Source organism: Phascolarctos cinereus, unplaced genomic scaffold (genome assembly GCF_003287225.1).
Source record: "Phascolarctos cinereus isolate Bilbo 61053 unplaced genomic scaffold, phaCin_HiC Scaffold_1;HRSCAF=81, whole genome shotgun sequence".
In the NCBI taxonomy this organism is placed as follows: domain Eukaryota; kingdom Metazoa; phylum Chordata; class Mammalia; order Diprotodontia; family Phascolarctidae; genus Phascolarctos; species Phascolarctos cinereus.
The window spans coordinates 227,764,476-227,777,703 of record NW_027555514.1 but is presented as its reverse complement, the minus strand read 5'-3'; the positions used below and the strand labels follow the sequence as shown (position 1 = coordinate 227,777,703).

The window sequence follows — 13,228 nt, the reverse complement described above, 5'->3', positions numbered from 1 at the left end:
AGAAAAAAAAGCTGTTCACAAACTGGCCCCTTCTACATTCCCAATCTTCTTTCATATTACTTCCCAATAAACACTCTTATGTTCAGCCATAGTAGTCTACTTATTGTCCGTTGCATATGACTCCCCTGTCCCTGTGCTTTTGTACTCTCCCTTATTCCTGGAATGCTCTCACTCCTCCCCTTTGTCTCTTAGAATCCCTAGCTTCCTTCAAAACACAATTCAAAACTTGCTTTCAAAAGCTAGCCTCACCCGGACAGACTTCCAGCTGCTGGTTCTTCCCTCTCTGAGGTGACCTTGCATCTGCTTTGTATGTGCCTCATAGGTACTGAATAATATACACATTGTCTCCCCATCAGAAAATAAGCTTCTTGGAGTCAGGAAATATTTTTGTCTTTCTTTTTATTCCCATCACTTAGAACTAAGTCTAGCACTTAATAGATCCTTGTTGATAGACCCATAGTACCTGCATCATAGGGTTGTGAGGGAATAAACACAAGCAAAGAGGAAACTATTGTCACAGTTTTTTGCAGATGATTTGATTGTTTACTCAGAGAATCCTGGAGAGTCAACTAAACATATTATAAGCTGTAGAACAGAATAGAATATATGTAATATATAAACATAATTAAATAATTAAAACTTTAGCAAACTAGCAGGATATAAAATAACTAGAATTTACATAGCCTTTAATGTTTGCAAAGTGCTTTACAAATATTATTTCATTTTATCTTTATAACAACCTTGGGAGGTAGGTGCTATTATTACACCCAATTCACAGATGAGGAAACTGAGGCAGACATAAATATAAATCCACATACATCACCAGCGTTTCCATGTGTAACCTGACTCCAAGCACACTTACCTAACATGTATCCACCTTTGATATACTGATAAATCTTGAAAATTGGTGAAATGAAAGTAGTTGCTCTCTTCTGCTATCTTTACTTTTGCTTAGGCTTTGCTCCTAACTGTTGCACCCAGCCAGGTGTGGATGCCATGAATTGAACTAGAGCGTTTTTTGTTTTTACTAAACTGCTTTTACTGCCCCTCTCTATCTCCACAAGAAATAGGCCTTGGGGTGTTTGTTTCTGCTTTGTGTTATTTGTCCTCAGTTTCAGAGGTCCTCCAGAAGTTTGAGCCGTGGAGACTTTGGAGCCAGGATTGTAGACTGGGTGTGCAGGGCTAGCCCATCTCACCAGGAGAAGCCAAGGTACCTGGGACTCGAGCCTCAGGTGAGGAGTCGAGACAAGGGACTGTGCCCCAAGGGAACCCAGCTAAACTATGAACCTAATCCCCTTCTCCTCCCCAGAGACCGGAGTGGTACAGAGGAGAGGGGGGATTATGTTTTGGGAGGAGTATGTTTGTATATTGGTAACTATCTTTTGAAGTAAATACTCCCCTTTGTGAAAAGCTCCACTGTGTTACATATATATTAAACAGAAAATCCAGCAGGAAGAGATAGAAAGAGAAATTCCATGGAAAATAACTACAGAAAATATAAAATATATAGAGTCTATCTGCCAAGATACACACAAGAACTATTTGAACACAACTACAAAATATCCTTTATACAAATAAAGATAGATCTAAATAATTTAAGAAATATTAATTGCTCATGGGTAGGCTAAGCTAATAAAATAAAAGTGATATTAAGTTAATCTACTGATTCAGTGCCATTCTAAGCAAACTATCAAAAGATTACTTTATAGGGCTAGAAAAATAATAACAAAATTCATTTGGAAGAACATAAAGTCAAGAATATGGGGGTAAGGTCAGCAATAGGAGCAGCTAGGTAGGTGGCACAGTAGATAGAGCTCTGGGCCTTGAGTCAAAGAGACTTGTGTTCAAATCTAGCCTCAGATAATTACTGACTTTAGGAAATTAATTTTACCTAAGTTTCTTCATCTGTAAGATGGGAATAATAATAGCACTTATCCTTCAGGGTTGTTTTGAGGACAAAAATGAGTTAATATTTGCAATGCACTTAGCACAGGGCTTGGCACGTAGTAGGAGATATAAAAAGTTGACTATTACTATTATAGAACATCAAGAGGATTAATGAAAAGTGAAAAGTAAGGGAACCTACTAATATCAGACATCAAATTGTACTATAAAACAGTAACCATCAAAACAATTTGTACTAGTTAAGAAAGAAAGAGGCTGATCAGGGAATGGATTAGGGACACAATATACAGAAGCGAATGAGGACAGTAGATAGTATTTGATAAACTCAAAGATCCAGCTATTGAGGAAAGAACTCACTATTTGACAAAAGCTTTTGGGAAAACTCAAAAGCAGTCCTGCAGAAACTAGGTAGAGACCAATATCTCACATAGTATGATTCCAAATGGTTATATAGTTTAGACATAAATGGGTGAAATTATAAACAAAGAAGAACAAGGAAGAAATTACCTGTCAGATTTATAAGTAAGAGTTCACAACCAAACAAGAGATAAAGAAGATCATAAAAGATAAAATGAATAATTTTGATTTAATGAAATTAAATTTTTTTGCATAAGTAAAACCAATGCAGTTAAAATTAAAAGAGAAGCAGATAAATGAGGGAAATCTTTTCAGCATAAAGGTCTCATTTTAAAGATATAAAGGGAACTGATTCAAACTTATAAGAATAAGAGCAAATCTCCAATTTATAAATAGTCAAATGATATGAACAGGCAGTTTTTCCAAGTTATCAATAGCCAATTTGAAAAAATGCTTTAAATCACTAGTAATTAGTGAAATACAAATTAAAACAACTCTGAGGTAAGATATGCCAGAGAGACTATTGGGAAACAGTTACATCAGTTCACTGTTGGTGGAATTGAGAACTAGTCAAGCCATTCTAGAAAGGAATTTGGAACTATGCCCCAAAAGCTATTAAATCTTGCATATCCTTTTACCTAGAAAGGGGTGGGGAACCTTTGGCCTTGAGCCCACTTGTGGCCTTCTAGGTCCTTAAGTGAGGCCCTTTGACTGAATCCAAACTTCACAGAACAGTCAAAGGGCTGCACTTGAGGACCTAGAGGGCCACATGTGGCCTTGAGGCTGCAGGTTTCCCACTCAGACCTAGAAATATTGTTACTGTATCTATACCACGAAGAAATCAAAGAAAGAGGAAAAGGAACCATATGTAAAAATATATTTATAGTAGCTTTTTTTGAGGTGTTATAGAATTGGAAGCTGAAAGGGTGTCAATAGATTGAGAAATGACTGAACAAGTTATGGTACATTAATGTGATGCAATACTTTTCTAATAAAAGAAATGATGAAGAGAATGCTTTCAGAGGGACCTATGAAGACCTGTATGAACTAATACAAAGTGAAGTAAGCAGAGCCATGAGGATGATTTATACAACAACAACAAAATTGAAAAGACTTAGGAATATTGATCAACACAATTATATTCATTTGAAAAAAATGAAATTTAGTTTAAGAATGAAAATAAAAATAAAAATAAAAGACTGGGTCTCCGTATTTCACCTAGGCTGAAAGTATAGCGGCTACTCACAGGGACCAATCCCACTAATGAACTTTGAACTGCTCCATTTCATACTTGAACCAGTTCACCCCTTCTTAGTTCACCTCTTGGCTGCCCAATTCCAGGCACCATATTGATACCAAACTTGGTGTGTAGATACTCAATCAGCTTAACTGACTGCAACCGAAAACTCCAGAACGCAAGAGATAAACTAGCCTTGAGCCTCCCTGGGAGCAGGGATGATAGGCATGCCTCACCACACCTAGCTTTCTTTTCTTAAAAAAAAAAAAATCCATCTTATTTTTATTGCTATTTTTTTCTTCACATCACATTCGTTTTCCTTTTCTTTCTTTTTTTTTTTTTTTGAGAGTCTCTCTAGCCTTTATTCTAAAGGTTCTTAGCCTGGAGTCCATGAATGGGTTTTAAAAAATATTTTGATAACTATTTGAATATAATTGTTTTCCTTTGTAGTGTTATACATTTCATTTTACGCATTTTAAAAATCATTATTTTCAAAAGATGTCCATAGACTTTACCAGATTGCCAAAGGTGTCCATTGCACCAAAGGTTAAGAATCTCTGATTCATGGAGTGTGTGTCACAAGGAAGAACAATCAGAAATCACCTCCAGCCTTGACAGAAGTGGTGGGTGAGGGAGCCTCACTCATCAGCCACCACTGAATAGAGTTAAGTTCTAGAGCTAGTCATTTAAAAAATGCTGGTGTGTGACTCTTAGCACAGAACCAACACCTCTACCCTCCATTGTTTTTTGAGCCTGAGCAGCACCCTTCTAATTCTGATGGGACCAAAGGCAGGCTCTGATTTGAGAACGAGGAGCTGTCTCTTTCCTCTCAAAAGAGCCCCTATCTTCAAAAGCAAGGGTGCACTATCAGAATACATGTAGCCTAGGACAGGAAGAAACCAAGAACTATCAATATGGAATCCTATAGTCCTTAGGGCTCAGATTAGGTAGTGGAATCCTTGGAGACAAGATCTCCGAGAAAAGAGAAGTCCAGCTTCTGAAGCTTGTTCTCTCTGACCTGCCCACTACTGCAGATCACCATCTTAAACATCTAATGCCCCAGAATTCCAACATTTAAATAGACACATTGAGTGATAATAGTCATGGCCATCTTTCTATAAGTAAGGTCCTCTATTCCCCCACCCCCACTCCCAACTTCTGTTGAAGAAGCATCTCAAAGCAATATAGTAGCTTATCTTGGTAATAGTTCCTGGAGGAATGCATGTCAGTCAACTAAAGCTTGGGCCAAAATGGGGCTAAAGTATTTAACATGTGGGTGTACCCCTTTCCCAAACACCCAGGAAGTTCCCATCATTATCCCAGACAGAGTAATCATGGAAGGCATAGGCTGACCATCAGGTTCTGTTTTTAGTGCAATGATCTTGAGAAAAGTATTTATATAGTGTAGGTGTGATCAAGGAAGGCTGCCAAAGCTCTGCAGCAGAAGGGGGAAATACTTTCCAGCATGGACATAGTCATTGAAGATAAGAGCCTCTGAGTTCCACATTTGCTGCTAAAGGAGCTTTAGCCAAGAAAAACTAGGGAATAGGGGGTGGACATATCTATGTTGGGTGCAGAAAAACTGCAGGAATCAAGAATGCCCATGCCCCTGACATGATGAAAAAAGAAGAAGCAGGAAGTCATCATGTATATATGGCAACAGCTTGGACAATGACTGGAGATAGTAGTTTCTAATCTTTTCAGTGGCAGTAATTGTCCTATATTGGATAGTGTCCGAGTCTCTTCTAAGGCTGGTGATCTGGACACCATACTTGGTTCCAGAGAAACAAGAACGAGTATACAAAATGTTTAAGAAGAAATATTAACACAACAGAGCAAGACAAGACCATGAAACTTTGTGAGTTTTCTAGACTTGTGATGGTCTTTGGTTTCTATCATACTTCTCGCTGAGTGGAAGTTGGTAAAACTCTCTCAGGCTTTCTTTGAAACCCAGAGAATTGGTTTGTGGATTTGTTTTCTAGGAAATTAGAGGTTTCTGTCCTTAATGCCTTCCCTCTTTTTCAGCACCTTTAACTCCCAGGTGCCTGTCCTAAATGCCCCATCATCTTTCTACGGATTCTCTCATCTCTGCAAATTTACCCAGACTTTTTCTTTGCTATAGTGCTCACTTTTCCCCAAACTGAAACTTATCATTGAGAAACTCACATGTTTTTACTGCCTTGGGTAAGGCTATCCGGGCCAAATCAAAAGACTGAAAAAAATATGTGAGATATCTGACTTGGAACAACTGACCTGGAAGACAGGTCAAGGAGAGATGATTTAAGAATCATTGGATTTACTTAAACCATGACAAAAGTAATCCTAAACATTACATTTCAAGCAATCTTTCTTTAAAATCTGCCCAGACCTATTAGAAACAGAAGGCAAAGTAAAGATAAAATGAATCCACTGACCACCTCCTGAAAGCAGTTCCAAGAAGAAAAGTACCAGGAATGGCTTAGTCAAATCTGGAGCTATTATAAGTATTCAGAAAGAAATAGTTCTATTACTGAGGAATCATAGCCAGGATCACATAATAAATGGCAGCTTCTATGAAAATGATAGGAGATCTTGGATTTTAATATTCCAAAAGGCAAACAATATAGGTAAACAATGGAGAATCACTTACCTTTTAACAGAATAAAAAAACTTTAAATCATTTCTGATGATAAAACCAGAGCTGAGGAGGAACTCTGAAATGCAAACACAAGAATCTCTAGAAAGGTAAACTAATTTGAACAATTGGAAGGGGCTTTATGGTATTATAGACTAACATTCTAAAAGGTAGAAAATAAATAAGTATTACTTCAGAACCTTAATGTCTTCAAAGGGCATTGGGGGAGTTAAATAAGAAAAACAGATGTTTTAAATGTGGGGAGGAAGTGATAATAAAAGAAATGCATTGGTATAGAAAAAAAAGAAGGGAGTATTGCCTATGGTCCTGACAGAGAAGAGATGTAGTCAAGGTGCAGAAAAAGATGTACATTTTTAAAAATAGGATCTCTATATGAATACATTTTGCTTGAATATACTTATATAATGTAAAAGGATTTTTTTCCCTTTCCCTCCATTTTTTTTTAATTGGGAGATATGAGGGGAGAGAAAAGTTATCAGTATTAAGTCATAAAGAAAAGTCATTGAAAAAAATTTAAGGCATGGGAACAGAAGGAAATTTACAAGGAAGCACAGACAAGCAGGACAGTTTTGAAAGTAATATGTAAAGTTTATTATGTACCTTTAAAAAAAAGTGCTGTGAAATGGAGAGTCACAGTTTCATTAAAAAAATCCTCTTTTTGTTTTCTGATATATATGTATATATGATAATGGTTATGTGTATATGTTGTTGTGTTAAAAAAAATTTAATGTTATAATCTGCAATAAAATGAATTATACATATTCTCCTCCCCTTCCACTGGACTGAACCAACAGTCCCCAACAGTAAGACCTCCTTAGTAACTCAATCCCGTCTATGAACACCTTTAACCTTGATTTTCTTTACCTGATACACTTTGTTTCTCCAGTGGTGAAATCTCCACAGTGACGCAGCATAGTTTCTGCTTCCCCCTGTTTCTGGATCTCTTGTTATGAATAGAAATGATTGCCTCAGTTTCTCCTCATTGTCTTTCATCCTTGGACTACATCTCCTCGGTGCCTCCATGAGAGAGATTCCTAGTTGACTGACACCCTGCATGTCCAGAAAACATTTCTCAGTATAAATTATTATTCTAATAGTGAAAGCAACTGCTTTGACACAAGCCTAATCTCTTATATAAAAGGCAAATTACATAGAGTTCTCTGTTTTACCAGTTAATTTACTTGATTTATGGCCTAAATCATGTCATTGTGCACCTACTCGTGATTCCAGTTGTGATTGTATAAATGCCAATACAGATACAATTATTGCCTTTTTCATGAAAGGCAGTTCCCAATTTGTGAATGTGTTGAATTCTAAAAGTCTGCTTGTAAGGCAGTTGTTTTTAATCCAGTAATAAGAATGCACGTTCCCCTAGAATTAATAGTATAAATAGTGATTGGGTGGTGTTACAACACTATTAGTACTAAAGCATATTATTACTATACTAGGTATAGTGGTTGGATGCTGCTTCAACAATACTATTAGTGCTAGAGCATATTATTATTTATATTAGGTATAGTGGTTGGATAGAGCTACAATACTGTTAATACTAGAACAGATGATTACTGTTACTAGATATAGTGGTTAGAAAGGTGTTACAACAATACTAGCAGTACTAAGATAGATTATTATTGATACTAGGTATAATGGTTAGAATGGTATAGTGGAAGATTTAGGTTCAGGTATCACCTCTGCTGCATATGGGCTGTGTGACCGTGGGCAACTTGACCACTTCATATCTCAGGCAACTGTCTAGGACCCTGAGTTGTAGAGAATGTACTGACCTGCATCAACAAAAGTAATTTCTTCCTTCAAGAATTCACAATGAAATCACAGGTCTTTTTCCTATTCCTACCACTATCCTTATTCCTAGCAGTTAAATGGCACAGTGGATAGAATACCAGGCCTAGAATCAGAAAGACTCATCTTCATGAGTTCAAATCTAGCTTTGTGACCCTGGGCAAGTCATTTAACTCAGTTTGCCTCAGTTTCCTTATCTGTAAGATGAGCTGGCAAAGGAAATGGCAAATCACTCCAGTATCTCTGCCAAGAAAATCCCAAATGAGGTCATGAAGAGTTGAACATGACTGAAAAATGTCTGAACAACAATAAATCTCTATCCCTGTCCCTATCCCTACCCCTAAGCCAATCCCTCTTCCTATCCCCAATTCTGGTAGTTATTAGAAGCAGGATGGCTTGATGGTGAGAGTTAGGATGATCTGGTTCGAGTCCTACTTCTGACACATACTGGCTATGTGACACTGGACAAATCACTTATATACTCAGTGTCCCAGGAACCTCTCTAGGACTTTAAGGTATGGAACAGGGGTCAATCTGCATTATCAGAGAGGATGTCTCCTCTCTGGCAGCTCCTTTCCAATGAAATCACAGATGACTTTAATTGTCTTTTATGATCTGGTCTGAAAATCACGTAGCACATTTTTAATGGTAAATTGAATACCAGGTTCTGACAGATGGTTTGTTCTTTGTGTAATGAATCTCAGTTGTGTGCATAGTGCACCTAACATAGTACCCATGCATAAGCAAGGAATCAGCAAATCCACCCCACTCTATTTCCCTTAAAACCCCTAGGACTGATCCAGGCTTTGTTCCCTATACCTCCTCGGAGATACTGTTCTTCTGCCAGTTTAACTTCTTGGCACCTCTATGAGAATGACTAAGTCCTTTTTAATTGTGATTTTGATTTCAGCCCTGTGTATTTTCATACTTACTTTCAAACACAGATTCTGACAGACAAATCTTAAATCATCTAAAAGATAAGAAGCATTTAGAAATCTCTTCCACAGTTGAAGTTTATGTAGAAAATATAAATAGTACTTATACAGGTAACATCTAGTTACTCTATCAGAGGTATGCTGGTCTAGCTTGGATGAGTTCCTGAGAGCCTATTGTTAAACCTTCAGGGTGAACATTTATGCCTTGGAAGTCTATACATGCTAAAAATGAGAGTACGAGTTACCATTTTACGGATAGACTAAAGAAAGTGATAGAGAAAACGTTAATAGAGTAAAATAAACCTTAAAATATATTGTCCCTTTCATATATATACATATATGTATGTATATATATACATATACATATATGTGTATGTATATGTGTGCATATATGTGTGAGTGTGTATGACAGCTGGTTGTTAAATATTTACTAGCACACCTCTGCCTTCCCTGTTACTCTTACTCCATGGTGTCATTTGCTGTGAGTAAACCATCCTTTACCTCTGGATGCCAGCTAGCAAAAGAGCAACTCTTTTCCATTGGGTCATTTTAAAGATACAAGCAACAACAAAGCCAATAAAAAGATGTTGCTCCCAGCCACATGGCAGATCAAAGCCAAATGTGTAATCTGTCTCCCAGGAGTATGTTCCTGGCTCTTGCATCACCCATGTCAGTTTTTCCACCTTAGATGATCTGGGCATGTACCAATCCCTGTTACTTACGCATAGAATTATAATTTTATGGAATTATATAATTTGCATTGACCATTTGGAATCAATAAATTGGGTTCCAAATTACATTATTACTTTCTATACTCTCTATCATAGCTTAATGAAATAGTTATTTTATATACTACACCAGGGGTAGGGAACCTGCAGCCTTGAGGCCACCACATGTGCTGGCTTTCTAGGTCCTTGGGTGCGGCCTTTTGACTGAGTCCAAGTTTTACAGAACAAATCCTTTTATTAAGGAGCTTTGTTCTGTGAAGTTTAGATTCAATTAAAGGGCGACACTTGAGGACCTAGAGGGCCACATATAGCCTTGAGACCACAGGTTCTCCACCCCTGTACTATACCTTTTTTTTCCATAGCTCCCCCTCCTTTTCTGTTGTTATAACTGATATATGACTTTATGACTAATATATAACTAATATATGACTATAATAGCTAATATATTCTCCTATTATTTAGCAGGGGCAGGGGAGAAATGTTATTCTGTCAAGATTATTTATTGCATTTATTTTAGTGCATCATTATGGTTTGCAGGTACTGCTGGGTTCTTGAAATCCATGCCATTAGAGCACAAATTCTGGAAGATTCTGCCATGTTGGAGAGGCACTGGGCCAAGTCCCAGTAACTAACTGCCTGTTTGCCATACAGGCTTATCATCATTTGGATGGGTGTCAATGAAGTCTTAAGCTCTGGGCTTACATGAACCCAATTTATTCTTGGAGGTTGCTCAAAAAAAAAAAATTCATCCCTGGCTCACATTGCCCTCTCACAGAGTTTTCTCCAAAAACCTCAGAATATAGTTTATGTCCAGATCTCCATAGATTGGGGCAAAAAGGTCCCCAGTTCCCATGTAACATTTGAAGTAACAATGCATATTAAAGAGGAGGTAGCTTTTATTTCACATCACAGACAAAATCAGAAAAGAAAAGAAAAGAAAGAAAAGAAAAGGGATTCATAGTAACTTATAAACAATTAAAACAATTCTCATCACTTTCTAGTGAGCCTCACCTTGCCCCAGAAACCTATATTATATTCCAGATTCATTTCACCATTCTGGTTTGGATTGCCCTTAAAAAGGACAGGACTTTGGGTTGCTAGAGAGGCAATGTGTTGAATCGTGAAGACCCATACAATCCACCAGCCTGAAGATACTACCCCAAGGGTTTGGATTCCCCAACAGATCGGAGAAAAACAACTTGTGGTTACTATAGAGGCAACTCCCCTTTCCTAACAGACCAGCTCCATTAAAATAGTAGTGGAGAATAAAGTCCACATTTTGGTTCCTCCATCTTGTGATTCAGTCCCTTATTGCTCCTCTGGCTCCAAGGCCACATATGTGATCCTTTTGTCTCCAAGAGTCTGGTACTTTCCAGGAATTCCCCTTTCTCTTTCTAGAAGGCTGAGTTACTGAACTCTATAGGAAGTTGACCCTTTCCAGAAAATTTCCCCTCCCTTTTCCAGAAGCGTGAGTCTCTGAACTCTCCAAACTCTTGAAAAAGTTTGAGTTTCCGGAACGTGGGCCATTTCACAACTCACTTCACTTTTCTTAAGGCCATGTGATTGAAAGCATGTGCCTCTCTATTGCTGCTCTCTCTATGGGGTATGCCATTTTTGGCTCTCCTGGAGATGTGCATGGGGGAAGGGAGAGAAACTGCTCTGTTACATAGCCTTTCCCTGCCTCCCCCACTCCCAAATCCAGATTTGATCTTGGTTCTGCCTTGGTTCTCCAGGCTGCAATTCAGTTCTCAAAAATCTCTCATAAAAAAAGGGCCAATCTACACTGAAGATTCCTTTGACACATGAAACACAAAAGGGGAAAGGGAAAAGGGAAAGGGGAGAGGAGGAAGGAGGCTCCATTCCATGACAGCCTGAGTCAGTCAATTCATCCCTAATCACTGTGTCTTAATCATTCATCCTCACTGAGGTGTTAATGACCATGAACCAGAAGTCAATCAATCAACAGGTGGACAAGCATCAATTAAGCAATTACTATATGCCCCGAACTGTGCCTAGACTGGGGATACAAAGAGGGAAGTAAACAGTTTCTGCCCTGAAGGATCATATCCTCTATAGGAGCTGCCAGTGGGTTTGTCCATAGTCTCTTTTTTTCCCCTCCAGGTGTAGAAGCAACTGTCCGCAGAATCGACAAGAATGCTTGGGCGCAATATGCAGTACTTTCTTCTTAGTATATGAACAACAAAAGCAATGTGCAATGCATAATAAACCATCTACCAAGAGTAGTCCAAACCCAGGAGTTCTAAGAAATGTCTCGTTTGTTTCCTTCCATGTGCCTTCTCCCCTTCATGAATGAGCAAAGGAATGAGAAAAAATACAATACAGTTCTTATAGAAAATTCAAGTTATACTTCCAATAGGATCAGTCTTTAGATAAATAAACAAAAATTCTCTAGGTTCCCTGGAGCCAGGACTCATGTCCCAGGAGATGTTTTCAAAATCTTGGATCCTTGGATCTTTAAGCCTCCCCTGGCTTGGGATGTACTTGGTCTTGGCTGTCTGATCACTCATAGGTACCTTAGATCACTTCTGACTCCTTCCTTACAGAGAGCTAGTGGCACATTGTATAGAGCCCTGCACCTGAAGTCAGGAAGACCTCAGTTCAAATCCAGCCTCAGAAACTTAAAGGCTGTGTGACCCTGGCTGGGCAAGTCACAAACTCTTTTTGTTTCAGTTTCCTCAACTGTAAAATGGGAACAATAATGTTGTTTGTCCTTCCTTCTCGAAGAGGACCATGTCATCAGGAAGGTGATGTCATGACTTGTAAGTGAATTGGATTTAAGTGAAGAAGGGCTGTGCAAAGTCACTAGCTTCACTTTCTCCTCTGGAGCCAGCTGGGTCCACTGGCAAGATATAGATCAGGATGATTAGAGATGGCACATAGAAGGCATTATATAAATGTTTATTCCCCTTCTTGTGGAAGGTGCTTGTGGGGAAGATGGATCCAAAAGCCAAGCACTGACAAAGAAAAGCCTACCACCATGCTACCCTGAGATTTCTCTCTTATGGTGAGTGCGTGAATCTATCGGACACAGGCAAGTCACTTCCTTTATCTACTTCCTATTTCATTCACCAATGCAAAGCCCTAGTACTCTAAGAAGCCGGAGTCAAGGGAGAAGCAGCTACAGAAAAAAGAGCATGACATAAGCAAGTACAACATAGGATATAATAATAGGGTGAATGCTGTGAGAGAGAGATAGGGACTAACTAAGCCCATGATTTCATTGTTATAGGTAATTCTCTACCAGTGAAGATTAATATCTTCTTTGAAACTTGTAGTCTTAAACGTTTGCCTAGATGAGGTACAGCCAAGATGGTGGAGTGGAAGGAAGCAGTATGGTGAGCTGTTCTCCCCAAAACTCCTCTGAACAGACCTAGAAAATGTGCTAGACCAAATCCTGGAGGGAAAATACAGAAGAAGTCATAGTGAGTCATTTGTCTAGCCCAGCTCAGAATACAGAGACAGACAGTGAGGTCTGCTGGTACTTGGGATGAGGTCAAACCAAGAGCATTCTGTGCACAGAGTAGTCCAGAGCCAGGGAGAGGGCAAGAGAAGGCCCCAGACCCTCACAGGTCATCATCAGACACATGCTAGGACACAGGCAAGCACAGGT

The 13,228-nt window shown here is 38.6% G+C and overlaps 1 pseudogene; it reads left to right on the top strand.

Moving 5' to 3' along the window:
• The window catches only part of LOC110211142 (PACRG-like protein), a 58,418-nt pseudogene that overhangs the window by 22,232 nt on the left and 22,958 nt on the right, over positions 1-13,228 (top strand).